Genomic DNA, 26,425 nt, shown 5'->3' on the forward strand with positions numbered 1-26,425 from the left:
CGGAACATGCACAAAGACTGGCGGTCCCTCTGGTCCCGCTGCTTGTCTCAAGGGAGCTTGGAAAACTGGTTGGGCATGCCCTCTAGTCCGACTGGAAACAGGACTAAAATTTTCATTGCTCAATGGGGAGCTAGAATCACCTGGGCACTGCTCAATATCTCTGTATGGAGGCGGGGCTGTTGGGACCAGTAACTGTACATCCTCCTGTTCTTCTTCTCCCACAATTTTTCTATCACCCCCACATCGACCACTTTCCTTTTTCCCAGTAGCCGCATACATCACCGACTCAAGCTGTTAGCTCACATTCCTGACTAACATCAGCCTCTCTGTACAGAGTCATAAAAGCATCAGCAGAAGGCACTTCATCCCACTTTCCCGTCCGACGGCAAAATAGCATCAATTGTAATATAGTATTGTAGTTTACCGATCCATTCTCTGGCCAGACCTCACCATCACCCAATTTATAAGTTGGCCACCATTGATTACAGTATCTTTTCCTCCTTTCTTTTGTCATCGGGTCGCCTCCAAACTTTTCCCAGTTCTTCAGAATACACTCCAAAGGCCTACAGGGAGGGGCACTCGTGGAGTGGTTTGATCCCATAATTTTACTTCTACCTGTACCTGTACCAATTTTTATACCTTGGTGCACTCCAAATATACAACAGATCCTCGGTCAGTGACTAATAGCGGGCTGAAACTTTGCCAGCTTTGCTAAGTTGCCTCTCTGATTGACTGTGCTCATAATCCTTAGGCACAAACCGTCGACCAAGTCGGGGACTAAGGCTGGATCCAGCCGCACCTAGACTCCTCTGAGAAGCAGTCTGGACAGCCAGGGGCTTCATTCTGAACCTCGTGACTCAACGGGAGGGTCTCCTTGACACTTTTATCTGAGCCAGTCCTCCACGCAGTAAATAACCGAGGGAACCTTGCCATCGACCCTTGTTAAATCACTGTCTTGCTGATGACTGAACTTTGTTAAATCACTGCCTTACCTCTTTAAAGCATGTTGCTGCTTCTCTCTTAGGAGTGAAGTGCCTCACTCCTCACTCATCTCTTTGGAAGCATACCAGCCAGAGGAGAAGCACTTACACGTGGGAATTCAATGTGAGCAGGCTCAAGGGAGAGGGAAAGACTAAACTTCACCACGCCTCAGCCAAGCAGAGATGCTGGGAAGGAAAGGCTGCAGGGCCTACTGCTTCCACAGGGGTCAGTCCCGCCCTGCCTCAGAGAGATATAGCGCAGCTGCCACTGCCCTCCTGTTCAGCAGAGCTAAGAGCACCTGCCAGCTCACGCAGGGCTCATGCCTTTGAAGCTCTCTGGGGCCTTTCCCCACATGTACCCACTGCAGTACGTCCCATCTGGCCCACCTTCTGCTACGGCATGCTGAACCTTGGCCCAGGAAGCAACTCCAAGGCACACACGACCCACTTTCACTGCTCATCTCCAGCCAAGTCTTCTCCAGGAGGTTGCCAGAGTCTTCACAGACTTGGAGGCCCTGCTTGAGGCACAGCAGGCTCTCCTCTTCATTACCCAGCGCTGGGAGAACGTAGGCTTTCAGGTGGTAGACTCTGGGGTAGAAGACGGGGCTTCTAGAGCACCGAGAGAAAACTTCTTCTGCAAGCTGCCGAGAAAACAAGGGAGATGCGCGTCAGGAGAAGTCATGGAGCCTGGCGATGGCTTGGCCCTCAGAAGGGCACCAATTCCCCCCCCCCGCCCCCAAGAGAAAAACCAGCCACAAAGAGACAAGGAGTGCACAGCTAGCAAGGCTGAGATACCACACAATTCTCTCCTGAGCCCTGAGACCTCATATGGAGCAGGCATTTCAGCAAGGCTCCCTAGGCATGGCTGTGCTAGTCTCTTCTCCTCTCTTGCAGATCACTCCAATGAGTGGGCAATTTTCACATGCCCACAAAGACCGCCTTCCCCGACTGCCTTCTCTTCCACCTCTTGCTGACACCCCCTGGGACAGCACTCTTTTGCCACGTTCCCCTCTAACCCACTACACTCTGGCGCCACCCTGACTCCATCCCGTCGGGCCTCCTTCTGCCTCCACAGGTCAACCCACTGCTGTTTGTTAGCAACACAGCTTTCTCTAGAGTGCCCTCGCAGCATGCGCCTCCCCTTCCTCCTCCTCCCTCACCCTGAGAGCCCTGGCGCAGCTCTCACGGGCCCTCGCTGATGCGTGCTCAATCTCCTTTTTCAGCACCAGGCTATGGCACTCCTGGAGCCGGCTGCATGCTTGGGGGGCCAAAAGGGAGGCAGCAGTTCCCTTCAGCAGACCCTTGGCCTTTCCAAAGGGCTTCTGGAAGTTGTCCCACTGCCCAGGCCTTGCAGACCTTCATCGTCCACGGGAAAAAAAAAAAAAAAGCCACACACACACACACACACACACACACACACACACATATTTTGTAGAGAGGAGGAAGTAATCAAAAGGTCTCCGAGGCTATAGCCTCCAGCCCCAACCTGGCTTTCAGAGGAAATGTATCCTCCAGGAAAAGGAAGTTATCAGGGACGTGTTGCGGCGGGTGGGGTGTCAATTGCAGTGGGTCATAGCTCCTCTTGCTTAGCCTCACTCAGAGCATCGCCCTCATGCTGTCGTTCCCTCCCCGAGCCCTTGCACTTACTCAGCATTCGGCCTGCATCGAGACAGACCCTCGCCACTCCTCGCCTAAAGTTCAAGGGGAAAAGGAAAGCTGTGGCCAAGGGCCACCAGAGTCATCCTTCCCTGGCCGGGCTCCACCACAGCACATCCAGGAGCTCCTTGCCACCTTGCTCACAGTGCGCACCCTCCCGCCTCCCCTGCCCCTTTCACCACAGCGCCCCACAGGCGGCTGCCTTGGTGGACATGGGACAGGAGCATGTGACAAGCCCACAGCTCACAACTTCCCTGCCACAGTCACTGCCTCGGCTCCTCCCCACTCACAGCAAGGCTCTAACTTACCAAAGAGCCAGGGACAAATACAGTCCAAGCAGCATGCTGCTCTGCGACTTGACAACGCAATTGGCTTCCTTCTGCTCAGCAAAGCTCCGGCACTCTTCAAAGGACTTATACTGCCACCCTGGAATACAAACGTCTCTCAGAGGAGCACTGCCTCCCTCCCCGGCCTTGACTTGCCTCAAGCGTTCGTAGCAGCAGAAAGCTCAAGCACAGCTGGGGAAGGTCTTGGCAGATAAACCACTCAGAGAGCCAGCAAACCTCACAGCAAGGAGGCAAGGGCTGGCCTTCTACCCTAGCGCCTCAGGGCTACTCAGGCTCCACAGAAATGCCCTTGAAGGCAAGGGCAGACTACATCAGGAAGGGAAAAAAGAGGACTCTCAACTCCCCGGACAGCATTTTCCATTGCAAAACCAGCAGCTTTCTAGCCCTGGACAGAGGCACGCTGCCAGTGATCAGCAACAGCAGTGACTCCGTAGCACAGGCTCTCAGGTGCCTCTGCATCTCCTGCACATCCCAGCACTGCTAGACCTGCTTCTGCGGGAGCCAGAGCAGAGTGACTCTGAGAAGAGCTTTCAGAACGGGCCGTCTCCAAACACACAATTGTTGCCCTGTTTCCAAAGGGTAGAAGACGCTCTAGGAGTCTGCTATTGCTGGCTTGCTTCTGCCTGCACTGGGGAGGCTCTGCCTGCTTCAAACACAGACAAAGCCTCCACTTCTGGTTGACAAGTGGCTGTCTTGCCTGACCAGGAAACAGGCGGGAATCTTTGCAAGCCTCCTGGCTCTCTGGGACTCCGTCACTGAGGACTTCCCAGCGGCAAGCAAGAGGAGAAGAAGCATGCCTGCCCAACGATCCCGTGCTCTCCAGCCACCTGCTTCTCTAGCCTGCACAGCACTGCCTCACATTCAAGGTACCTACGGAGGAACACAGTGAGCCTCCCTGGAGCGTCTCCACGGGGAGGGAGCCCAGCCAGCACCTCCAGACACTTCCCGCTCCCCTGCTCAGCCTCCCTCTCTCCTGCTCTTGCCCTTCTTTGCTCTTTGTCCCAACTCCACCCAAGTTTCTCCATCGGACCTTTTTTCAACCAATAATCTTTTGGCAACAAGACTCGGGCAAAAGGCTTCAATGACCCCAGCCCAAACGGCAAGTCCCGCAGCAAAACACAGGCGTCCGTCCCATGCAGCCAGGGCTTGCCCACTGGCCCAGGCGCAGAGCTGGTCTCCTTTCCAGCAATGTCTTTTTCAGTGAAAACAGGCACAACAGCATGCACGCATCCCCAGTGCCCTCCACACTGGTCCCAGAGAGCAGGTTTGCGGCAGAAGCTGCTCCTCTTGACAGCTTCACCTAGGTGAGTGTGCTCACCCAGGTGCAGGCACCCAGGCCAAGGGCCATGCAAAGGTCCACGCCCATGCAACTAAGCCTGGCTACCACCCAAAACACAACGACCCCCAGACAGTAGGGCATTGTCTGGGGGAAGCATTAGGTGGCAAGGGCCAAAACCAAGCCAGCAACTCTTCAACCACTTTCCAAGCAGAGACTCACACTCCCAAACAGCCAGCAACCGTCCTTAGCATTAAGTTTAACAGCCTAGCTAAGCCAGCCAGCATCCAGCAAGAAAGAGAAAAACCCTCTTCTCCGGGGCCGGCCAATGACACAAGAAGGATCTCAGGGGGCCCCCCTGACACTGCGCAACCAGCAGTCTCTCCAGCACCATGACTACCTCATCTGGAGAAAGAGTGCCGGGAAGAGCCTCTGGAGAGCCACAGAGTCCAAGGCCGGCTTCTCCAGCCCCATGCAGAGCCTCTGGCCACGATAGCCTGGACAGAAAACAAGCAGATTCGCGCAGGCTCTCTCTGCAGAGATGCCCTCTCGCAGGCACTGGGGGCACTGCCCACCTACATCAACAGGCAGGGGCAGATTTCCCAGGTGGAGGTGCCAGTGGCACAGGGCCTGGGCAATGATGGCAGTCTTCAATACCCCTCCTCCAAAGAGCTGGACGTCAGCACTGAGCTGCATGGTCGCCCGCCCGTAGTGCAGCCACTCTTCCTGGCAGCAGCCCAGGTTTTGGCAGCACAGTGCATATTCCAGCTAGGACAAGAGGATCTAAAAGGGTCCAGACAGGACAGTGCCCAAGACTGAACCTCTCCAGTGTGATTCTCTGGCCTCAAGGGGACAGGCCAGAAACCCAACCGCCAGCTTCTCTCTTCTCTTGTACTCTCAGGGATCTCACCCGTACGACAAACTCTTCTTGCTACTGCCACTGCTGACTGCAGCCATGTCAGCACAGGGGCGCCAGTGTGTCGCACACAAGCAGCGTCAAGAGCCACAAGCAAACTACCGCATACAGAAATTGGGGCTGGCTTAAAACCAGAACCAGCTCCACGCTCACAAGTCTGAAACCAATCCACAAGCGGGTCTGCTGCTGCAGAGAGAAGGCTCTCACGTGACTCGCGTCCTCGGACTCCTCGGCCGTGTTTACCTTCATGAGCGCTGCCAGGCCGGAGAGCCTCCAGCCGCTGGAAGAGCTCTCCAGGATGAAGAGCTGCTGCAGTAAGGACAGGCGGGAGAACCAAGAAGTACCACCCAGGAAACAGGAGTGCTAAAGAGCCTTTCCTGGCACTATGGCCCACGGAGGTCAAGCAAAACTGGGCACTGCCAGCAACCCAGCTTGCACTTGCTTATGACCTCTGAGCTTCCTCTTCCTCACATCTCTCCTCCACTTACCCCTCCAGGCCCACCTCCTGCTGCTCTTGCCCACACTCTCCCTTCCCCTCTCCAGCCTCTCCTCCCTGCTAACCTCTCTCTGCTCGCCTAGCCTTCTTGCCGGCATCTCATCACAAACGGGTCACTCAAAGCACTGCTCCCAAGCTCAAGCACCTGCCCTGCCCTCCAGCAAAACAAAGGCTCTCAGCAGCACCACCAAGAGCAGCTGCAGCCCTCACGATACAAGCCTGCTTTTTTACCCACAGGCATGCTTCCCTCGAAAAATTGTGCACGTGCCACTCTCAGGCTCTGTCGTTCCCGTTCTACCCAAACCTCGCTGCTTCGTGCCTCGGTCTTGCTAAGACCTATGCATCAGCTGAAAGCTGGGCTTAAGCCGCAGCAGGCTGGGGCCTAGATGCCCGCGACCAGGTATGAATTGCCTCTTCCTTCCCTCCGCATCCCGTTCTGCTTCTTACCCTGCCTCCTGAGGAAGGGAGGAGTCTTTGTTCTTCTCGCAACCCCCCCGGAAGGCATCCAATCCCACCCACCAGGACAGCCCGCAAAGCCCCCCGCTCACCTTACCTCCCCTTTGAGGCTCAGGAAGGTGGCTTCTTCAAAGTACCCAAGCACATTGCCTTTCTTAGCCCCTGAGTTCCTCAGCACCTCTGCTTTGTTCAGGTTCAGGAAGGCCTTTGAACAAGCACACAAAGAGCAGCTGAGTGTCGCTGCCAAGCCTGCCCCCAGCCCCATCGTTCCCTGTTGCCTCCTGCATCTCTCTGAGGAGGCCCTGCACCTGCCCCGGCGATCTCCAGCCTAACACAGTCACGCTGCCTCTCCCACCACGGGCACAAGGGCTCCTTTGCACCACCTCCCTGCAGGTGCGCCTGGTGCAAAGGGCCTGCTTCACTGCCCTGTGTCTCTTGCCACAGGAGAGGCAAACAGGAGGCAAACTCTGCTTCTCAACCCCGAGCCATTCATCCCCGAGTCCCCACAAAGGCACACCCCCAGGCATGCCCTATTGCAGTGGGCCAATGGGCCTGCCCAGGACAAGGCAATTCAGAGGACTCCATGGGTAGGGGCCTCCGGTCAGCAGGGCAACTCACCAGGTACTTGCTGGAGACGTGCAAGTAGGCAGCCACACGCTCCAGCAGATAGGAAAAGGCTCTGGCATCATTGCCCGTTGCCAGGTGATGGTGAGCCAGGGCCACAAGCACCAGTTCCACAGCGGCCTTGCAGCTGCACAAACACACACTGTGCATCCCTTCGGTCTTGCTGGGCACCTTACGCATCCATTCGCTCTTAGCCAGAAAACACTCTGCCGCTCTAGTCACAGACAAGATCCTGGAGAAAAAGGACATCAAAGAACGCACCAGCATCACCAGCGCTGGTCATTCAGACAACACTAGTGGCACGTCCTAGCACAGCACGAGGCCACATGCACGCAGGCATCACGCGGGGGCACTGTCTTTCACTGCCTTCCCAGGCATGGTGAGCGAGCTCAGCCAGTTATTCCTTCTGCCCCACACAACAGTGACCTGCACCCCGTATTTCCCTGTGGTGTTCCAAGCTACAATTGACACCATCACCATCGACTCCTGAGTGGGCTGGGGCCACCCATCCGCACGCTCTCTTCTTCCTGGGCTCCTTCCTCCCTTCTGCTCTTGCCTTCTCTCCTCGCTCCAGACCTTTGGCTCTCCCCTAACAGCAAGCAAAGCCAGGACAGCTCACTCACACCGTTGCTTTTTGACAAGCTTTGTTTCCTGCCATTGCAGTGATGTCGCCCAGTAGACTGGGCAGCGTGACGAGCCCCGGGGCCCCAGAGCACAGGGACAGCACGCTCAGGCACGGCACAACTGGGACGAGGAGCAACAGCTCCCCTTTCCAGCACCGGCAAGCTATTTGCTGGGCTACACCTGTAAGAAGGAAGCATGAGCACAGAGCCTGTTGGGGCCTTTGCTCACCCTGCTCGCGAGCAACACTGCTCTTTTAGGCAGGCAGAGACACAAGCTGGCATTGCTGCCACCTTCCACAAGGCCACCCTCCTCCCAGGGGCTGCTTTGCCCCTGCACACCTCACACCACTGCTCTCTAACAGCTAGCAAGCCGGGCCTGCTCCACCCTAAAGTGACCATCATCACTGTGAGCCCGCTGGCTTCCTCAGCCATGCTCATCTCCGCAGACATCTCAGCCCAGCTCCCACCCAACACGCCCGCTCTTTCCTAAGCTGCAGCCCACAGGTGCAAACTCCACTTCTCTCCTCTGCACACCCTCAGCCCACTGCCTTCACAATTCATCATCAATACCTTCTCTCCTCTCTCCAAACTCTCCTCCAAGAAGCTCTTCTCTTTCCTGCAACTCTTTCTCTTTCTCTTTCCTTCTCCTCTGAACAGAAAGCATTCGGTTAAACACCTCCTTGCCGCACACCGGGGCAGAGCTGCTTCCTGCCATTCTGCAGCAGGAAGAGCAAACGAGAGCCACAGGGGCTGACGGCAGCTCCCTTCCCGGCCCCTTCCCCTGAGATCTGCCTTCACTGTACAGCTGCTGTCGTGTCCAATCCCCTTCCAGACAGTAACACACGGTCTCCCCCCACCAGCAGAGCTGGGCCCAGCAGCAGCAGCTCCCAGGCAGGAGCCTTTCCCAGCAGAGGCTCCCCTGCAGGACAGCTCCTCCAGGGCTGGCCCAGCCCCGCCATCCCCTACATGCTCACCACACATGGAAACTGCAGAGCTCTTCCAGGAAGCCGATCCCTTGTGGGCCCCAGGGAACAGGCCTGGAGTCAAGAAACCTGACTTTTGCACCACCGGCAGTACCCTGGCCACAAGGCTGCCCACAAGTTTCTGGTCATGGTTACCTCACCCTGGAAGGCTCCCGAAAAACCCCAGGAAAGCCATGCCCAACCCCACAAGTGCATGTAACAGTGGTCAATTCCATGCCAACAGTGAGTGCATGTGCTTTGCACACGAGTGAGTACTGCAGTGAGTGCATTACTGCTGGCCCCGGCCTGCGCTCTGCTGCAGTTGTGCAGCACCTCTGTCTGTGCCACGTCTTCTGCCTCTGCGAGCCTGACCTGGAGCAGCAACTGCTCGCTGGGCTTCCTGGTGTGCCCTTGGCCCTGCCTCGTCACTACACACTTGCTGGCTGAGCCCTGCACTCTGTCTGACCTGACCACCCTCTCAGGGCCCTGATCTGCACCCAGCCGTACCACTCTGCATCCTGGCTCCTGTGCAGAGCAGCCGGCTCCTCATGCTGCCAGACAAGAAGACCACCCCCTGCTCCCAGAGAGGTTGTCTACACTGGCCGGGGGAACCACACAGGCATGGCACGCACAGGCCCTGGTCTTTCACAACTGCTACGTCAGGCCATAGCAATAAATGCGAGGGAAGGACCAAAGAGGGCAAAAGCACACCTGCCACAAGTCTCTGCACTCCAATGCACACAGCCTGGAAACAAGCTGGAGGAACTCAGGCTCTGCCTGTGGTCACGCAGCAGCAGCATCCTTGGCGAACGTGGGCTGGCGTGAGACCGCTCACCCAGCTGCAGTGCTGCAACAGATGGCTACAAACTCAGCAGCAAAGACAGCCAGGGAGGGCCTGCCTTTCCTCCTCCGGAACACTCCTGCTGCTCCTGAAAAGCTGCTCCTGACAACAACTGGTGTTTTAACAGCTCCAAGGGTTTCCTGCAGAACAGGCAGCATCCGACAGGGGAGGTTCCCGAAGAGGCTGAGCAGTCATGAAGGGAAGGAAAGTCTTGTGCTGCCCGGAACCATTCCCAAGAAGCTGGTGGGAAGGGGAAGTCAGAAGAAAGAGTGGTGGGAAAACGCCCTGCAGGAAGGAGAGCCACCTCCCAGCTGGCCTGGGCGTGCAGCCAGCAGGTCGAGGGCAGTGGGGCTGCCCCTCTGCTGGGCACTGAGGAGACCGTGCCAGCAGGGCTTGGTCCCAGCAGGGGCTCCCCAGCGCTCCAGCACACGCAGGGACACCCGGGAGCGACTCTGGCAGAGGGGGCCCAGGCCGCAAAGGGGCTGGAGCACACAGCCCCCGCGGGGAGGCCAAGAGCACCTCCCTGGCGCAAGAGCAGCTCTTCCCACAAGTAAGCTCGAGGGCCCACGCAAAGGAGGCCAAGGAGAGCAGCCTGCAGCCCCATGGTCCCCTGCCCACGGGGGCACCCTCCAGCCCCCACCATCCCCCTGCGGGGCACAGCCAGGTAGGGCCCCCACAACTGGGGAGCGGGTCAGGTGTGCCGTCACCACGGCCTCCCCGTGTCAACAGTGACCTCAGCGCCACTGTCCCAGAGCTGTCAAGAGGCCGGTGGTGGGACACGACCCGGGATCGCGCTCTCCACTCCTGCCTGCCATGAGCCAGCCAGAGCGACTGTGGGCCAGGAGGAAGGCGGCGCTGCGCATCAAGAGGAAGGTGGGTGCCACCGTCTGGGACCGCCGCGCCGCCCTCCTCCAGAGTGCCCCAGCCACCTCGGAGCCCGTGGAGGAGGAGGAGGAGCCCATGGAGGTGGACCCCGCAGAGGGGCAGCTCGCCCTGTGCCTCGTGGACCTGCCGCAGGGGCCAAAGAGGAGGAGGAGGTGCTAGCCCGGCAGGAGGCCCCCCGCTGACCACCAGCTGGGGCAGGCCGAGGATCACCGGGCCACCCGTCACCTCCTGGACCGCCCTGGACTGCCAGGCATCAACATCTGCCCGGCAGAGACAGGGCCCACCGCGGGGACACATCCCTCCCACGACTCCCCTCCACCTCCACTGCGGGACGGAGACAGCGCCCGGGAACAGCTCCCACCACCCTGCCACAGCTCTGTTTAGGCTACAGGTTAGGTTATAGGATAGATTTTTTAGGAGTAGGAGTATTATAGTATTTAGCATTAGGGTTACTCTAGGAGCATTAAGGTTCTTAGTAGTAAGATTTCTTAGTGTAGGGTTGGTTAGTCTATTTTTAGTGTGTAGTTGTTGGCAGTTAGTTACAGTTAGGTAGAGGATTCTTAGTTCACAGAGAATATTCTATGTGTAGGGCACAGTTCTTCTCATTATTATCATTAGGTAGAGTTATTACTTCTGTTCCTAGTAGCATTACAGTTATTAGGTATAGGTATTATTGTTAGTTATTCTTCTGAGTTCTTCCTTCTTGTTGTTATTCTTAGTTCTTCTTCCTGCTTGTAGGGTAGTTCACGGTATAGGGTAGCATTAGGCTAGGTAGCTTCGCGTTGGTTACAGTAGTCTTAGTGTGTAGTTAGTCACAGTTCCAGTAGTCTTAGGGCAGTTACAGGAGTCTTAGTTCACAGTTAGTTCTGTCTTCCTCAGTGGAGAGGTAGTGTCTTTGGAGCCACAGCGAGAGAGGAACGCACAAGAAGGGAGGGACTAACCTGGGCCAGACCTTCACAAAGGCCACGCTCCCAAAAGGTCCTGCACCACCGAGGCGGCAGCACTGCCACCAAGCACCATCATGCGCACACATGCACGGGGCCCCAGGGCAACTGGGCTCAGTCAGCTCGGCTACGAGGCAAGGCAAGAGTGTGTCTGTGCACAGCTGCTTGTCGGACTGGGCCCCCACAATCAGACTCTTTCCCACTACGGAAAAGCAGCAGGACTCTGGCATCTCTTGCACGACACGACATGACATGAGGGACTTTCACCAAACACGTGTCTTAATGCCAGTGTCTCCAGGTGCAGGAGAACGCCCCATGCAAAGTGACTGCGGCCACGAGCGTGTGGGGCATCTCTGCCTTCCTAAGAAACCTTGGCAGGAGCCTGGACAAAGCACTAACAACAGCAACTTGACTTCATGTCTCTCCTCAATGCTTGCATCTCCTGAACCGCTCGCAGTGTCCCCTCACCGGTGGTCGATTTTCCATTTCCTGCATCTCTACAGCAATCCTGGAATCTTTCTGCAGTGCACACTCAGAGGGGTGCACCTGAGAACCTGTAAAGTGGACACCTCAGAGAGATTTGGCATTGAAAAAAATTAAGGAGGCATTAAGGAAAGCGCTGGCTCTAGGGCTCCCTGATTATAAAAAAACCTTCCCAGCTGTACATTCAGGAACAAGGGGTTGCCAGGGGAGTGCTGACTCCAATGCTACGTCCCCAACCCAAACCAGCCACATATTAGTTAGTACAAGTGGATGCCATCCTTTTGGGGACTCCTGGACGTATCCGTGCGGTGGCTGCTGCAGCAATCATTGTTGAGACATGTCCAACCATGCTTCTGGGACACCCTCTGACAGCACACGTCCCACACAAAGCGAAAATGTTATTGAAGAATTTTGTGTCTCACGTTCCAGCTCCACAGCGAGCACATAAATATGAACTACTTCTCTTAATGATGGACAATGTGACTATACAACATTGTAATACATTGAATCCAGCTACCCTGCTTCCCTTGCCCAGCGACGGAGAAAAACATTACCGTGAATGCACTAGGGTACTAAAGTATGCTAACATACTAAAGTATGCTTTTGGAGTTTGTCATGCAGTAGGGGCACTATGGAAAGAGCGAGGGTTCTTAACCTCCGGCGGAAAGAACATCGCAAAGGGCCCACAAGTCCGCAAACTGCTGGATGCTATTCAAGATCCTAAACACAGTGCTATTCCTCATTGCCCTGCACATCGCCAAGGTAGGCCCACCGTAGAAAAAGGGAACAATTCTGCTGATTCAGCTGCCCGAGCAGCTGCCTTGCAATGGGGTGTTTTGTTATGCCCCACTGCGATGGATGGACCAGACGTGTCCCAGCTATCCCACATACATGACAAAGAATGTACCAAGGAAGAAAAGGAGAGGTGGGAACAGCTTGGAGGGGGACGAGGCAAAACTGGAATTTGGACAATCGGAGGTAAGCCTGTATTGCCTAGGAAAGATCTGCTACCTGTGGCACCATGGCTCCATGAAAAAGGACAAGGCGGAATTGAAGGTGTTGCGGCACAAATAAAAAGACTCCTGGGCAGCTCCAGAGAGATATGCAGTTTCCAAGTAAATAGTATCCAGCTGTGATCAATGTCACAATGAATAGGACAGCAAAAACAAAATGAGCAAAGGTGTGTGCAGAAACTAACCTAACCCAAAATGGCCACAGGTTTTAAGTTTAGTGCTATGGGACATTAGAAACACACCTCGGAAAAGCGTTGGTCTTACCCCAGCAGAAATACTATTTGGTAGACGTTTGGCTGTCCCAGGGACTTATTTACCTGTATCAGAAGAACTGGTGGATGGGGATGACCGTGTAACGAGGAATGTAATGTACCTTCAGAACACGATTAACCATTTACAGAAATGAGCTGCTCTGGCACAGCCTGTATCTCTAGACTTACAAGTCCATACCTATGTACCAGGAGATTTGGTACTGATAAAAAGGTACATCCGAAAGCATACATGGGAACCAAAGTGGGAAGGAGCGTACACTGTACTTGTGTCTTCCTATTCTGCAGTTAAAATTGCTGAGCGGCAATCCTGGGCTCTTCATTCGCATGCTAAAACACACAATCCACCAGAATGCTTATCGGAAGAGTCTTCTTCATTAGAGGATGTTGTTTGGAAGCGATGGAAGGACGGAGAGCAATTCGCTGGGAGGCTCTCACCACAGATCCTTAGGTACGGCAACAGGCTGCTACCAAGAATGCCACACGTACTGCATGGGTAACTATGGTAGCCTCGACAAGGGGTCGCAGAGAGAAGCACATCTTTTGCTGTTTTGCTGATAAAACGGTTACTTTGGAAAGAGAAGAAGAAATGGGCCGTTGTTGTAGTATGACCTGTCATGCTGAACAATGTTGTATAGAGGTATAGAGGTTCCTGTGAATGCTCGTGCGAGTCTCGAGGACATTTCTATGGACGGTCGCATTGTGTGTCAGGTAAAACATGACTTAACTACTCCTACGATCACTAGTAGCATTACTCCCACTACTCAACCTCCCACCCCTAAACTAAAACTTTGGACATATCTAATAGGACCGTACGTGATGAAGAAAGGAGGTCAACAAACCGTGCTGCTTAATCCAACTTGGTCCTTCAAACAAGTAGAACTCAGCTTGCAAGTAAACATCACAGGGCTCAAGCCCCAACGCGCGCCTTTCTTGCAAAACGTATACGTTGCATGGGAGACATGGTTAAACAGCAGGGAACAAAACCTAAGAAAACGACACATCACAGGCCTGATGGGGACTGGCCTAGGTGTATTAAATGGTATCGATGCAGAAGTGCTGATGAATAAATCGGGCGCACCCACAACAGATTTGTTTAAGCTGCAACAGCCGTTGCCATCATCGTTGACCGCAGCAGGGAAAGTACAATGGCTGATACCAGACCTGTTACCTTGGAGGGAGGAGATTAATGAGCAAGACCACCGATTAACAATAGACACGTTAGGGGTACTTCAAGGAAACACATCACTTGCCCTTAGCTGCATTCAAGCCCAACTTTGGCTACAAACAATAGCTGCCTCAGGAATAAGGGAAGGGGAGAATGGTATGCTTCCAGCAGAAATCCAAACATTAATATGGGAAAAGAGTGCCGTATCGGACCGGAAATATCAAGCTGGGTGGCAAATGCCTAAGTTTACATTCAGTAAGGAGCAAAAAGTGGTAACTGCTTTTGTCCTCACTATTCAACAAGCATGGGGTAATGTTAGATCACAATAAGAGTTTAAATTTGCGCGTGTGTAACTTCACAATGCTAAAGGCACGTGGCTGCAATTATCCAAGCCCAGTAACAACTCCTCAGTTACTCCAGGAAAATTATTCATTGAGTCATGAATTGTGAGATCACCAGTACCTACTGGAACGAATCTCCATCTAGTGAAGGAAGTACTACACCATGACCAATGCGGACAATGCTCCACAAGGTCAAAGAAACAGGGAAAAGCACACTGATGACTGTAGAGCATGACAGAACAACAAATTCAAATGAGACTTGAAAGAGTCAAAAAGGACGCGGCGCGTCAATGGTGGGAAACTTTGTTTGGGTGGTCTCCCACCGCTTCTGCCTTCCATAATCGTTTGCTGCATCCTGTAGTGATTCTGCTCTGTCTAGGCATCGTGTGCTTTGCACTCACCTTGGCATTGTATATCAAATTTCGGAGGCGGGCTGCTCGCCTTGGAAAATGGATAGATTACGAAGACGAACAGCCAGAAAAACAAATGGGGGGTTTGTAAGAAAACCACTGTCATTTCCATTGGCATAACCTTGATTCAACTTAGCATCAGTGCTTGGAGCAGTGAAGCCTGCAGGCCTAAGCTTGAACTTTAACCAAACCTGTGGCATACTGCTGACAGAACAACTGCAGAACCAGCTCAAATCAGCCCTCAAAGACACAGCACACAATGGACAGAGGTCTCGGTTAACCTCCGGATAAGATAAGGCGCTGTGAAGCAGGAACAGCAGCAACTGTCCTGGGATGTAGACACGAACCAATCAAAAGGATAGAGACCACCCACTCAGGAAAGAAGCCTGGAAGAGACTGTCACTGGCAGGCGGGGAAATAAGACTGTAAGGAGTATAATCACCCCCACATTTCTTTGTTCTCAGTCCCTCTTTGGAGGCACCCAGCTCGAGCTGAAATAAACCATCGTATAAGAGTCTGATTCAGACTTAGCGGTGAATGCCTGGGGACCTTTGTAACAATATAAAGCACATTAGTCCCTGTGGACATGGTTTTCTGGAAAGCTTGGGACATGCAGCTTACTTCACAACATATAATGTTTGTTGTCATCATTTCACTCTGTGTGGAGGGAACAGGTGTGTGCTCATACGCTAATCTTGTCCTGCAGTACACAACAACTGTCACAACTCAGACACGCTGAGGCTGCATCACACACCCCTCCCATCCCAATGTATCCTGCATATGAATCCTGGAAAAATGGTTTGGGCAAAACTGAGCTCTACATATTTCAAATCACAAAGGTTTCCAACAGTGTCAAAGGGTGGACAATGTCACAGCCTGCAGGCAAGACGGGGCCTCCTGGAGAGCACAGCCCCCATGCCAGCAGCATGCGCTGGTGCCTACCTCCAGTTGGCAATCCCCTGGCGTGTCCCCGGCCTGAGGCACCTCACTGCAGAGATGTGGGGGAACATAGTGATGCAAAACGGCATGGCACTGCAGAAACTCTCACCACTTCTGGGAAAACAGTTGGGAAATTAGAGATAAAGAAGTAGAGAAGGGAGTTGTAGGGAGTGGAAGTTGTTGGATAAAACACAGCTGGGGAGGGGTTTAAGCTGCTGCTTTCGGGGGGAACAACAGGGAGACTTATGAAAGGTTAATGCCACCCCATATGGTGATGACCCTGCTCCGGACTGCCCCCTGGACACCAGTCGGTGAGAAGGGGATGCCCACACTGCCATTCCTCCGTGACTGACAAGGCATCGAGGCATCGGGAGCCCCAAGACAGCAACTTAGTTTTGAGCCCAAGGTGAGTGAAGGATAACAGTTTAGTGCTTGGCCAAAGCAAAGCAGCCTGTAAGATTGCCAGGTAGGAGCAAGCAATAAACACTTATAAGGGGGCAGCCGTGCTGCACCGGGAGTCCTTGCTCTTTACAGGCCCCCTTAAGTTAGCAAACATCTGACAGAATCCTGGGCATGACGCCATCCCTGGTGCAATGCCACATGGCCGTGCCCACCTCCCCACCTCCCGGGTGCCGATAATGCGAGGGAGGGCAGGAGTCAGCATGGCCGGCTCACGCACACCCTGCCCATCCTTCTGTGTGTGCTACTGCTCACTGGGGTGCTGGGGACTGGCCATGCCATCCCTATGCCCTGAATGCGGCCCCACAGAGCTCCCACACAGCACCGAGCGCACTGAGGGGGCACATGCTGTCCTCAGGCTACTGGGGAGCACCAAAAGGCACCCCGAGTAGCCTGAGCACATAGAAAAGCACATGGGGGCAGCTGGGATGCACCAGGAAGGACACAGAGAGCCTTGGAGCCCACCAAAAGGAAGACAGGAAGTCAGGCAAACAGTGGGCCTTGGAATGCCTGCAATGTCACTGTGAGGGCAACAGCCACTAGCTTTGCCTTCGCATTCGCTGCCAGGCCCCACAGAGCACACAGGCACTGCAGGCAGCTCCTCTCCGGGGCCCAACTCGGGCACCCATGCTCCCCGCAATACACTCACCTTGCCAGCCCTATCTGCCCCAGCCTTCCAGGTAAACGGGAGGAAAAAAAGGACTAGGGGCGTAGGCAGGCATGGGAACAACTTTCCCAGGCAGGTTGCACTGTCTCCATCCTTGGGCAAGCCCAGCCGGACGTGGCCCCCGAGCCACCTGCTTCACTTCATGTCCTCTGCACAGCGGGTGGATCGGAGAGTTGGAGACACCCAATTTGCAGATGCTCAGGGTGACCCAGGGCCCACAGCTGCGTGCCATTGCTGCCAGGCTCTCGGCAGGCGGGCACACAGGCCTCAGCAGGAGAAGCCCAATGGGGGCACTTTCCTGGGCGCTTGGAGGATGAAGATTGTCTGCATCCCCTGGTAGCGCACCGGAGGCTGCTGTCATTCTCCAAGCTCTGGAGGACTGAAAGGGGAGGAAAGAGAGTGGCAAGCGAGCCCCATATCGGCAGAGACCCCAGGAAGCTTCTCCAGAAACGGACAAGGGGGAGCAGGGCACAAGGCGACTGGTCCCTGCTCAGCGATGCCCCAGATACCCCCAAAATTCCCTCCAGGACAGTCTGCCAGAGCTCTCCGAGCCAGGAGCAGGCATGGGGATGCTCTGCCCAAGCCTGGCCCCCTCCCCACCAGGCACGGCTGAGCCCACATACCCCACGTATGGCTGCAAACCTGCTCCAGCTTCTCCTTATGCCAGTCTATGAGCCTTCCACCAAGCGCTAGGGACACATGGCCCATCAGCGAGCAGTGACCTGGGGCTGGGGAAAGGGACCCAGCTGTTGGGTACAGGGTCCCAAAGCTGGGAACAGGAACCTGGACTCTGTGGAGCACCTGCCAGGCCTGGGGAAGGGCACAAGCGCATTAGGGAGAGGGAGCCAGGGGTTTTGGACAGAGGCACAGGCCGCGAGAGAGGCACAGGCCGCGAGAGAGCCACCTGGGACTTGGGAGAGGGACGCAGGCATTGGGGAGGGGGACACTCGCTGCTGCCCCACACCTGCCTGGGGGGCACGAGGAGCCTCCCAGCCTCCGTGGGGCAGATGGGGAGAAGGTCCTCGTCCTCACCCCACACTGCAGCCGAGCGGCTGGGGCATCTTTCTGCCAGGCCGGGGGCTTTGGCAAGATACGTTCCTATGAGGGCAACACACTTCTGGCATCTCTACACTGGATCAGCACATTGCCACAGTACCTTTTAGGCAGGCCTTCTCAGCAAATTCTTCTTCCGATTGCTCATCTTTATGCACAAACCTGGAAACAAAAAGGTGACACTGGCTTCAGTAAGCGGCAACAAAGGCCCTTGCAACAGCCAGCAGGAAGGTGCTCACAGAGCCACTGCAGAAAGCATGACTGACTCCTGCCTTCAGAAATACCAAACCCTTCAAGGCTGAAAAAACAGAACCCACACTCAGATGCTTTGCAGACTTGGGGGCACATAAAAGGGTCAGCACACAACTTGGAAAAGAGACCTCACATACTTGGGCAAGGGGTATTTTTCAATACACACTGCACGAGAACACCACTGCGCTGCAGCAAGTTATACCTTAGCCTCGACCCAGGCGACCTTCCTTAGCGGGTGGAGCTCCTCACGGCTGACCTGGAGTTGGACAACACAGGGGGAACTGCACGTGACCACACTGGAGTCAGGCAATCAGAACTCCGTGCTGAGCAGCTGACTCACTGCAACAGGCCTCCCGGCATCCCAGGCTCCTTAAGGAAGGCAAAGAAACCGCAGCGCCTCTCACCATCACAGCAGCTCCTTCTTGGCTGAAGCTGGCCTAACAAAGTACAAACAACACCCGTTTCCCTCACTCTGCAGCATTAGTCGCCAGGCTTCACTAGACCCTTCTTTCCTTAGCCCTTTCCAAGCCACGTGACCGACAACCCCCACTCCTTGCTCAACGGAGCTAGCAAGCTGCCTCACGTGACCTCTCTTGTACGCAGGCTAACCTTGGCCACCGCACGCGTGTCTCTGTGCGCTCCTGAGGACGCACACAAGACGCTCAGGTCCCCCACAGCTACGGCAACACTGGGCATCAGCACAAGCTTACTCAGGTGCTCCTTCCATGGTAGGACAGGCAAAGAGGCAGTGCCCACAGAGCTCTACGCACCAGCTCACCAGACACACAGGTATTACAGGCTGCTCGGGCTGCCCTGCGTTGACACCTCCTTAAAACTACACAGACATTGAAGCTGCCTGTCGAGACATCCCTTCTCCTCCACCAAGGAGTATCTGCATTGTCACCAAAGAGACCCCTTTTCACAGGGCACACCTGCAACACACTCTCTGGCTATCCCACACTCACTGGGCCCTTAAAAAAACACTCTCCTTCTACACCTACGTCCCCAAGCTCCGGCCCTGCCCTTTTCACAGCCCTCTCCTCTCCCCTTTCCCCGACAGGACAGCTTCTTCAGGCCCACAACTTCAAGCTGCACAAGAAGCAGGGCACTCCTCACACAGCACAGCCATCCAAACAACTGAGCGCTGCACTTCTGCACCACTGCCTGAAAGCACCACTCGGGCTCACCGGGCGCCTCACAGACAGCCCCTGCCCCCCGCCACAGCCCAGGGTTTACTTCCAAAACTCCTCCCAGCGACCCAGAGGGCCCAGGGCCACCAGCGGGCACCACGCAGTGCCCGAGCCGCGACACCGGGGCGAGGCTGCGCGGCAGCCCCGGCAGCAGCGCCCCCGCCCCGCGCCGGGGGCGCCGCCAGGCAGCGGGGCGGGGGCAGGCGGCGGGACGGCTCGGCAGCCGCCACGCGGGTCGGCGTCGGCGGAGGGGGCCAAGGGACGGCGGGGGGGAACCGGGCCCAGCCAGGCCCAGCCGGGCGGCAGCCATTGCCACACCTGCTCCCCCGCCCGCCTGCGCCGGAAGTGACGCCTCCCGCCCCACGGCCCTTCCCCCCAGCCCCACCGCGCTCCCCCATCGGCTCCCGCCGCGCGCGGCCTGACCGGGCTGCACACGCCGCCTGGCCGGCGCCGGCGCCGGGGCAGCCGCGGGCCGCACGCTCCGGCCCCGCCTGGCCGTGCCGCCACAGCGCCTGCGCAGAGCCGGCCCCGCCCCGGCCCTCAGTGCCCCTCCTCCGCGCCAGCACGCCTGCCCAGAGCCCCGCCTGCCCAGAGCCCCGCTCCCCCCGCCCACCCCCCCTCTCCCCCTCTCCCGCGGGGCAGGCGCAGGCGCAGTGCCGCCCTCCCCCTGGGGCGTGTCCCGCCCCGGGAGCCCACGAGCCGCGGGAGCCAATGGGGAGCGCGCGGCGGAAGGGGGCGGGGTCTGTGGGGGGGAGGCGTCCCGTCCAGGCCGTGGGGGCGGGGCCTGGGCGGCCACGGCTGCCGCTGGCTCGGCCCTGGCCCCGGCCGGCGGCGTCTCCGCTCTCGGGGCTCGGGAGAAGCCGCGGCGGCCGAAAGCGCCGTTCCCGGCGGCCGCGCGGGGAGCCGCGAGCGATGCCGCAGCCTGTGGCGTGCTCGTGTGCCGGGGAGGCAGCGACTGCTCCCTGGGCGCTGGGCCCGAGGGTGGGGAGGGCGTGGGGGGCGGCGGGGCTGGGCCGGCCGGGAGCAGTTGTCCGCCAGGGCAGCCTCTGCTGGGAAAGGCTCCTGCCTGGGAGCGGCTGCTGCTGGGCCGCTCTGCTGGGGGGCCTGTGAGGCTCTCTGGAGGGGACTGGGCCCCGAAGCCTGGGCTGTGGCAGGGGGCAGGGGCTGTCGGAGAGCCCCCAGGGGAGCCCGAGTGGTGCTTTCAGGCAGGGAGCAGCAGCACACACGGGAGGATGCGCAGGGTGCGCGGGGGCCGGCCATGCTGGCTCCTGCCCTCCCTCGCATTATCGGCACCGGGGAGGTGGGCACGGCCATGTGGCGTTGCACCAGGGATGGCCTCGTGCCCAGCATGCTGTCAGATGTTCGCTAACTTGAGGGACCTGTAAAGAGCAAGGACTCCCGGTGCAGCACGGCTGCCCCCTTATAAGTGTTTAGTGCTTGCTCCTACATGGCAGTCTCACAGTCTTACAGCTTGTTTACTGCATAACAAGATCAGCATACGAGCACACAACTGTTCCCTCCGCACACAGTAAAATGATGACAACACACATTATACATTGTGAAATAAGAGAAGCTCCGTGTCCCAAGCTTTCCAGAAAACCACGTCTACAGGGACTAATGGTCGCTGTGATGTAGTGTGTTGACAGCGCCAAGTGTTTTCTGAATCTCATGGAACACTGGATTGTCATTTTGGGGTATAAAGGTACAACAGTCTTCCCCAGTGAGGGTAGAAAAGGTGCCTGTGGCAGCTAGGAGGAAGCTGAGTGCCCCCTGATTTTACAATGCCATTTGCTGTATTGCTGATAGTTCAGCGGTAAGGGCTTGCACAGCCTCACGAGTAGGATTGGCTATGCTTTCCCAAATTAGCGCTAGCTTTTCCCCACAGGGCCGTGGTCGGTGCAGCATAGTGTAATTCTCGCTGCCAAGGGTTAAGCAGCACTAATACGGAGTTTCCTCCTCCTCTGGTTGTCTCGGACCAAATTGTTACAAAGGTCCCCAGGCATTCGCATCCTGCTAGGTAAGGTCAGGACGTGCAGAACGGATGAGTGGCTGGTGAGGTGGACTGAGAGCTGGCTGCATGGCAAAGCTCAGAGGGCTGTCATCAATGGCGCAGAGTCAAGTTGGAGGCCTGTAGCTAGCGGTGTCCCCCAGGGGTCAATACTGCGCCCAGTATGGTTTAACTTGCACATCAGTGACTTGGATGTAGGGACAGAGTGCACCCTCAGCAAGTTGGCTGATGATACTAAACTGGGAGGAGTGGCTGACACAGCAGAAGGCTGTGCTGCCATTCAGAGGGACCTGGACATGCTGGAGAGATGGGTGGAGAGGAGCCTCATGAAATGCAAGAACGGCAAGTGCAGGGTCCTGCAGCTAGGGAGGAAACACCCCATGGTCCAGTAGAGGCTGGGGGCTGACCTGCTGGAAGGTAGCTCTGCGGAGAAGGGCCTGGGGAAGTCCTGCTGGCAGGCTGCTGCTGGCAAGCAGTGACTGAAGACAGCTCGATGGAAACTTATGTTGAGCTAAAAGCTGACCTGGAGGAGAAGGCCATTTGTTGCCCTCCGGAGTTTTACCTTCTGCTATACCAGACCATGCCGAATGCCAATATATTTGTATCGGAATAGATTTGCATTTAGCATGGGGAGCAAGAACCCCTGTGGAAGATGTGGCGATGAGTCAGGGGACTGACAGAGTAGGTGAGAGCAGTGCCAGAGCGTGCTCTCTGCGCGCTGACCGAATTCCTGTCAAGGCCAGACGTGCGTGTTCCATTTTGTCAACAATGTCTAGCTGCTTCCCGGCCGGTAGCTCCTCAAAGTTAGCACAGCTGAGATAAGGAAATAGTTGTAGTCGATAAGAGGGGGCCTTTGGGTACGAGGTGAGTCCCGCCTGGGTGTCCGAGCCGTACATCCAGCAACGTCCCATGAGCTACCCCTCCGTGTGGTCCCCAGGGCTCCCTGTGCAGTTTGGAGTGCAAATCCTTTATTAAATCTATCCTGTTTAACCCCTCGCGACCCTTGAGTGTTTGTCTGCGCTGGTATCCGACCCTCCCTTTCCTGCCTTGCGGACACCTTTGGTGTAGTCGGCAGGATACTGCTGTGTCCAGCGACTTGGGCCGTTGGAAAGTGCTCCTGAAGCTGCTAAGGATGCTCGCCAGCTGACCCCAGAGGTTGCAAATGCAACCGCGGCTCAAGCTGAGAAGCTGGAGCACCCATGTGCCTACTGCAACCATGGATCGAGCTGAGAAGCTCGAGCACCAATGTGCTGCTTGTGGCTGCCTGCATTGCACATCGCTGGTGGTGACAGAGGGGGCGGCGAGATGTCTGTCCCCTGGTGGTGCGGGCACTGGTGCAAAAAGCAGATGGGGATCCAGAAACCTGGGATGGCAATATGTGGGACCCTGACAAGGCCCACAGTTCAGAGTCAGACACAGAGCCTGAGAGGAAGGTAGCTGCCCGGCTGGTGGCAGAGCAGCAGCTTACCGGAGCAAATGCAGCCAACTGGCAAGGGCCCACAACTGTTTGCAATTGTAAAGCATGAGAGGTGCAGGATATGCAGGGTGCTACAGGTAGCAGCCCTGTGAAGGGTTCTTTGAGTGCCTGTTAAGGTTGTGGGGTGATGGGGCAGATGCCTTTTACTTTACTAGAGAGGAGCTTGATAGGCTGGGGGCTCTGCCCCAGGATCCTAGGCTGTGCAACACCTTCCATACCCCGCAGCAGCAAAACTGAAGCGTTTCCCCCTCCCTAACGGACTGGGTGCTGGGTGCAGCACGTTTAACTTGGCCGACTGCCACAGGCATTGATGGCTGGCTCACCAAGTGGACTACTATTGCAGCAGGCATAAACTAGCTGTGACAGTTCGGAATGTTGTCTGGCATTTATTCCGCCGAGTTGACTGGAATGGATCCCCATGAGCAAAACCTTAGGTCCAAAGTCAGGTGCTGTGAAACAACCTTTTGAAGCGATGGTGCTCCCTGTTTTGGGGGGTGAGGGACGGGGGCCGGTGACCGTGGGGGAAGTGGCAGTGCCGCTGTCTCTGCTAGCAGCGGTGTCCTCTGTGAGCAGAGATGGGAAGTCAGGAAAGAGGCAGGTAAACATGAAACAGAGACAGGGAGAGTTGCGGCACTATGTTCCGAGACCTGCTGCAAGCCGGCATACCATGGTGGGAGGTGGACGGCGAGTGGAGGTGGACAAAGCTGCTCGAGCAGTAGCTGCACTTCAGCCAGAGCAGCATGCACAGCCCTCGAGGGTGGGGGAGCACAGCGGGCAGCCTGGAGAGGGCGGCGGGGACCAGCAGCACCCACTGCCCGGCCAGCAGTGTGCACGGAGGGGGATCTGCCAGTGGCACAAATGGGGCCAGGCAGCATTGCACCCGCTTAGCTCCACAGCAGTTGCGGACCCAAAAGGGGTTTATCCACAGAGGACAAAAGCCTGGGGAGGTGTGGCAAGTTGATTATATTGGACCCTTCTTGGAAAGCCAGCAGCATAGATATGTCCTGACCACTGGAGAAACCTGCTCTGGTCTCTTGTACACCCACTCTTGCTCTGCAGCTACCCAGCCTCACACCATTAAAGTGTTAGAAGATGTGATTGGGTTACGTGGCTGCTGGTGGAAATCCAAAGGGATCGGGGCACTCCTTTAACAGCGAACGGCATTCAAAATTGGGCTGGAGAGCAAGGACTAGCCTGGACCTATCACATATCCCATAGTGTCAAGAGGATGAGGCCAGTCTCTTCTCCATGGTGCCCAGCAACAGGACAAGAGGCAATGGGCAGAAACTGAACCACAGGCAGTTCCATCTGAACCTGAGAAAAAATTTCTTGACTGTGAGGGTGACAGAGCATTGGAACAGGTTGCCCAGAGAGGTAGTGGAGTCTCCTTCCCTGGAGATATTCAAAACCCGTCTGGATGTGATCCTGGGCAATATGCTTTAGAGGACCCTGCTTGAGCAGGGAGGTTGGACTAGATGATCTCCAGAGGTCCCTTCCAACCTAAACGATTCTGTGATTCTGTGTGATACCCCACCACCCGCAAGGGGCAAATGAACAGACTGCTCAGAGAGCAACTGTGCCAACTGTCCCCTCCTGGTACCCTCAGGGGTTGGAGTAAAAACATTTGTCAGGCAGCTGCCTGCCTCAGGGACCGCCCACCCCATGGCTCTACCCGATATGCTCAAATGTGCCAAGGGGGCCACAGGTGCTTAGAGTGCACCGGCTGCACCCCCCAAGCCTACCACCCCATGCAAGCCATGCCCAGGAGTTCAGGGTTGGCTCTGTGATTGCCACGCAAAGAAATAACCCTGGAACCAGACAGCTGTCACCTTGTGAGCATGGGGATGGCGGTCGCCATACATAAAGGGTAGTATGGTTGCTTGGTGCCCTGCAATAGTGTAGCTGTCCAGGGGTGTGGATATCATTGCAGGGGGTCATTGTCTTGAATTGGCTTGAGGTGGTGAAGGTTGCGATCCATTACACTGGTTCCTAAGCCCTGTGAAGTACACAGGGAGACCAAATAGCCCAACGGATGTATGAGCGGATAGGGGTCCTCACAATCCCGGAAGGAGATTCCTTGCAGCCCACCCAGCAGCCAGGTGGTTTGGGGTCTACAGGGTGTGCTGTGTGGGTGCCTGATCTGACTAAACCCGGACAGTCGGGAGGGGAAATCATTGCATCAAACCCAACGTCTACAAGCCAATGAGCCTACTCCAAGTACTGCACGACGGAAAGTGCAAAGAATCAGCGTGGGACAACCCCTGGCAGTGACTATCATCACGGCTGTCAAATTTTGCACTATGGGGAAAGCGCATTGTACTCCTGGCCTATATGTTATAATGTACTCTATAGATGTAGTACAACGTAGCTGCTTGTACTCCTCAGCTGTTAATTAAGGTAATGAGTGAAAGGCAGGTACGCACCTTGTCCACAGTTCCCAGGGCTCCCCGCGCAGTTTGGAGGGTAAATTCTTTCTTAAATCTATGCTGCTTAACCCCTCGTGAACCTTGACTGTCTCTCTACGCCAGTATCCGACCCTCCCTTTCCCACCTTGCAGTCACACCATGGGATTCGAGGGTAAATTCTTTCTTAAATCTATGCTGCTTAACCCCTCGTGAACCTTGACTGTCTCTCTACGCCAGTATCTGACCCTGCCTTTCCCACCTTGCAGTCACACCACGGGATTCTTCCAGGCAGGTCCCTGGAGAGGCCCAAGTCTGCTCTCCTCAAGTGCAGGGTTGTGATCCTGCTTTTTTGCCCTGCTCCCTCCTCTCAGTATCCTGAACCCCATCCACCATCTCATGGCCACTGCAGCCAAGGTTGCCCTTGACCTTCCCATCCCCAACGAGCCCTTCACTGTTGGTAAGTGCAAGGTCAAGCAGAGCCGCTCTCCCCAGGGGCTCCTTTCTCAACTTGTATCAGGAGGTTGTCATTGATGCTCTCCAGGGACGGCCTGGGCTTGCTTGTGCCCTGCGGTGCTGTCCCTCCAGCAGCTATTGGGGTGGGAATGAGGGCGGGAAGAGTATAATCTCCTTTTTCAGACCAGTTGCTGTGGCTGAAAGTCAAACAAGAGAAAGGTATGAGGAAACCACGTTCCTGAGGAAAGAATGGATCCAATTTAAAGGGGTCTTCATCTCCAAACAAGAGAAGCCCGGTTTCCCTTGCTGAGGATGGCCATTCCCCCTATGCTGAAGAGTGACCGCTATTAGCAGAGCACCAGCAGACAATGCCACGCCTGGGTATGCAGCATAGCCAGCCTGTGAATGGGACTGTGTAGCTGCAAAAGATAAGATTGTGAGTAGCAGCAAAAGGAAGCTTTTGACACTGGCTCTCCTAACATCCTCACAAGCAAGCTGATGAAGTACAGGCTAGCTGAGCAGACAGTGAGGTGGCCTGAAAACTGGCTGAGCAGCCAAGCTCAGAAGGTTGTCATCAGTAGCACAGCGTCTTAGCTGGAGGCCAGTGACTAGCGGTGCACCCCAACACTGACTCCAATGCTGTTTAACTTACTCATCAATGACCTGGATGAGGGGACAGAGTGGCTGATGGTCCCAAAGTGGCAGGAGTGGCCATGCTGCTGCTGTGAACCATCCTGCAGTTGCTGCCAGCTCAGTCCTGAGATTCTGCATGTTAGAGCATTTCTCCGGAATGCCTCCTTCTTTCCTGCGCAGCTTCTTGGGTGAGGAGGGT

General features: G+C 55.9%; 1 long non-coding RNA gene across 1 annotated transcript; it reads right to left on the minus strand.

The window, feature by feature from the left end:
- Window positions 1-620: 620 nt before the first annotated feature.
- On the minus strand, window positions 621-17,951 carry LOC138061838 (uncharacterized). Its single transcript, XR_011135822.1, has 3 exons — window positions 15,633-17,951; window positions 2,945-3,062; window positions 621-1,621 (listed from the first exon to the last, which is right to left on the minus strand). It is a non-coding gene; the product is annotated as an uncharacterized lncRNA (long non-coding RNA).
- Between the last annotated feature and the right edge of the window lie 8,474 nt (window positions 17,952-26,425).

The sequence above is a fragment of the Struthio camelus genome, chromosome 21, assembly GCF_040807025.1.
Source record: "Struthio camelus isolate bStrCam1 chromosome 21, bStrCam1.hap1, whole genome shotgun sequence".
In the NCBI taxonomy this organism is placed as follows: Eukaryota; Metazoa; Chordata; class Aves; order Struthioniformes; family Struthionidae; genus Struthio; species Struthio camelus.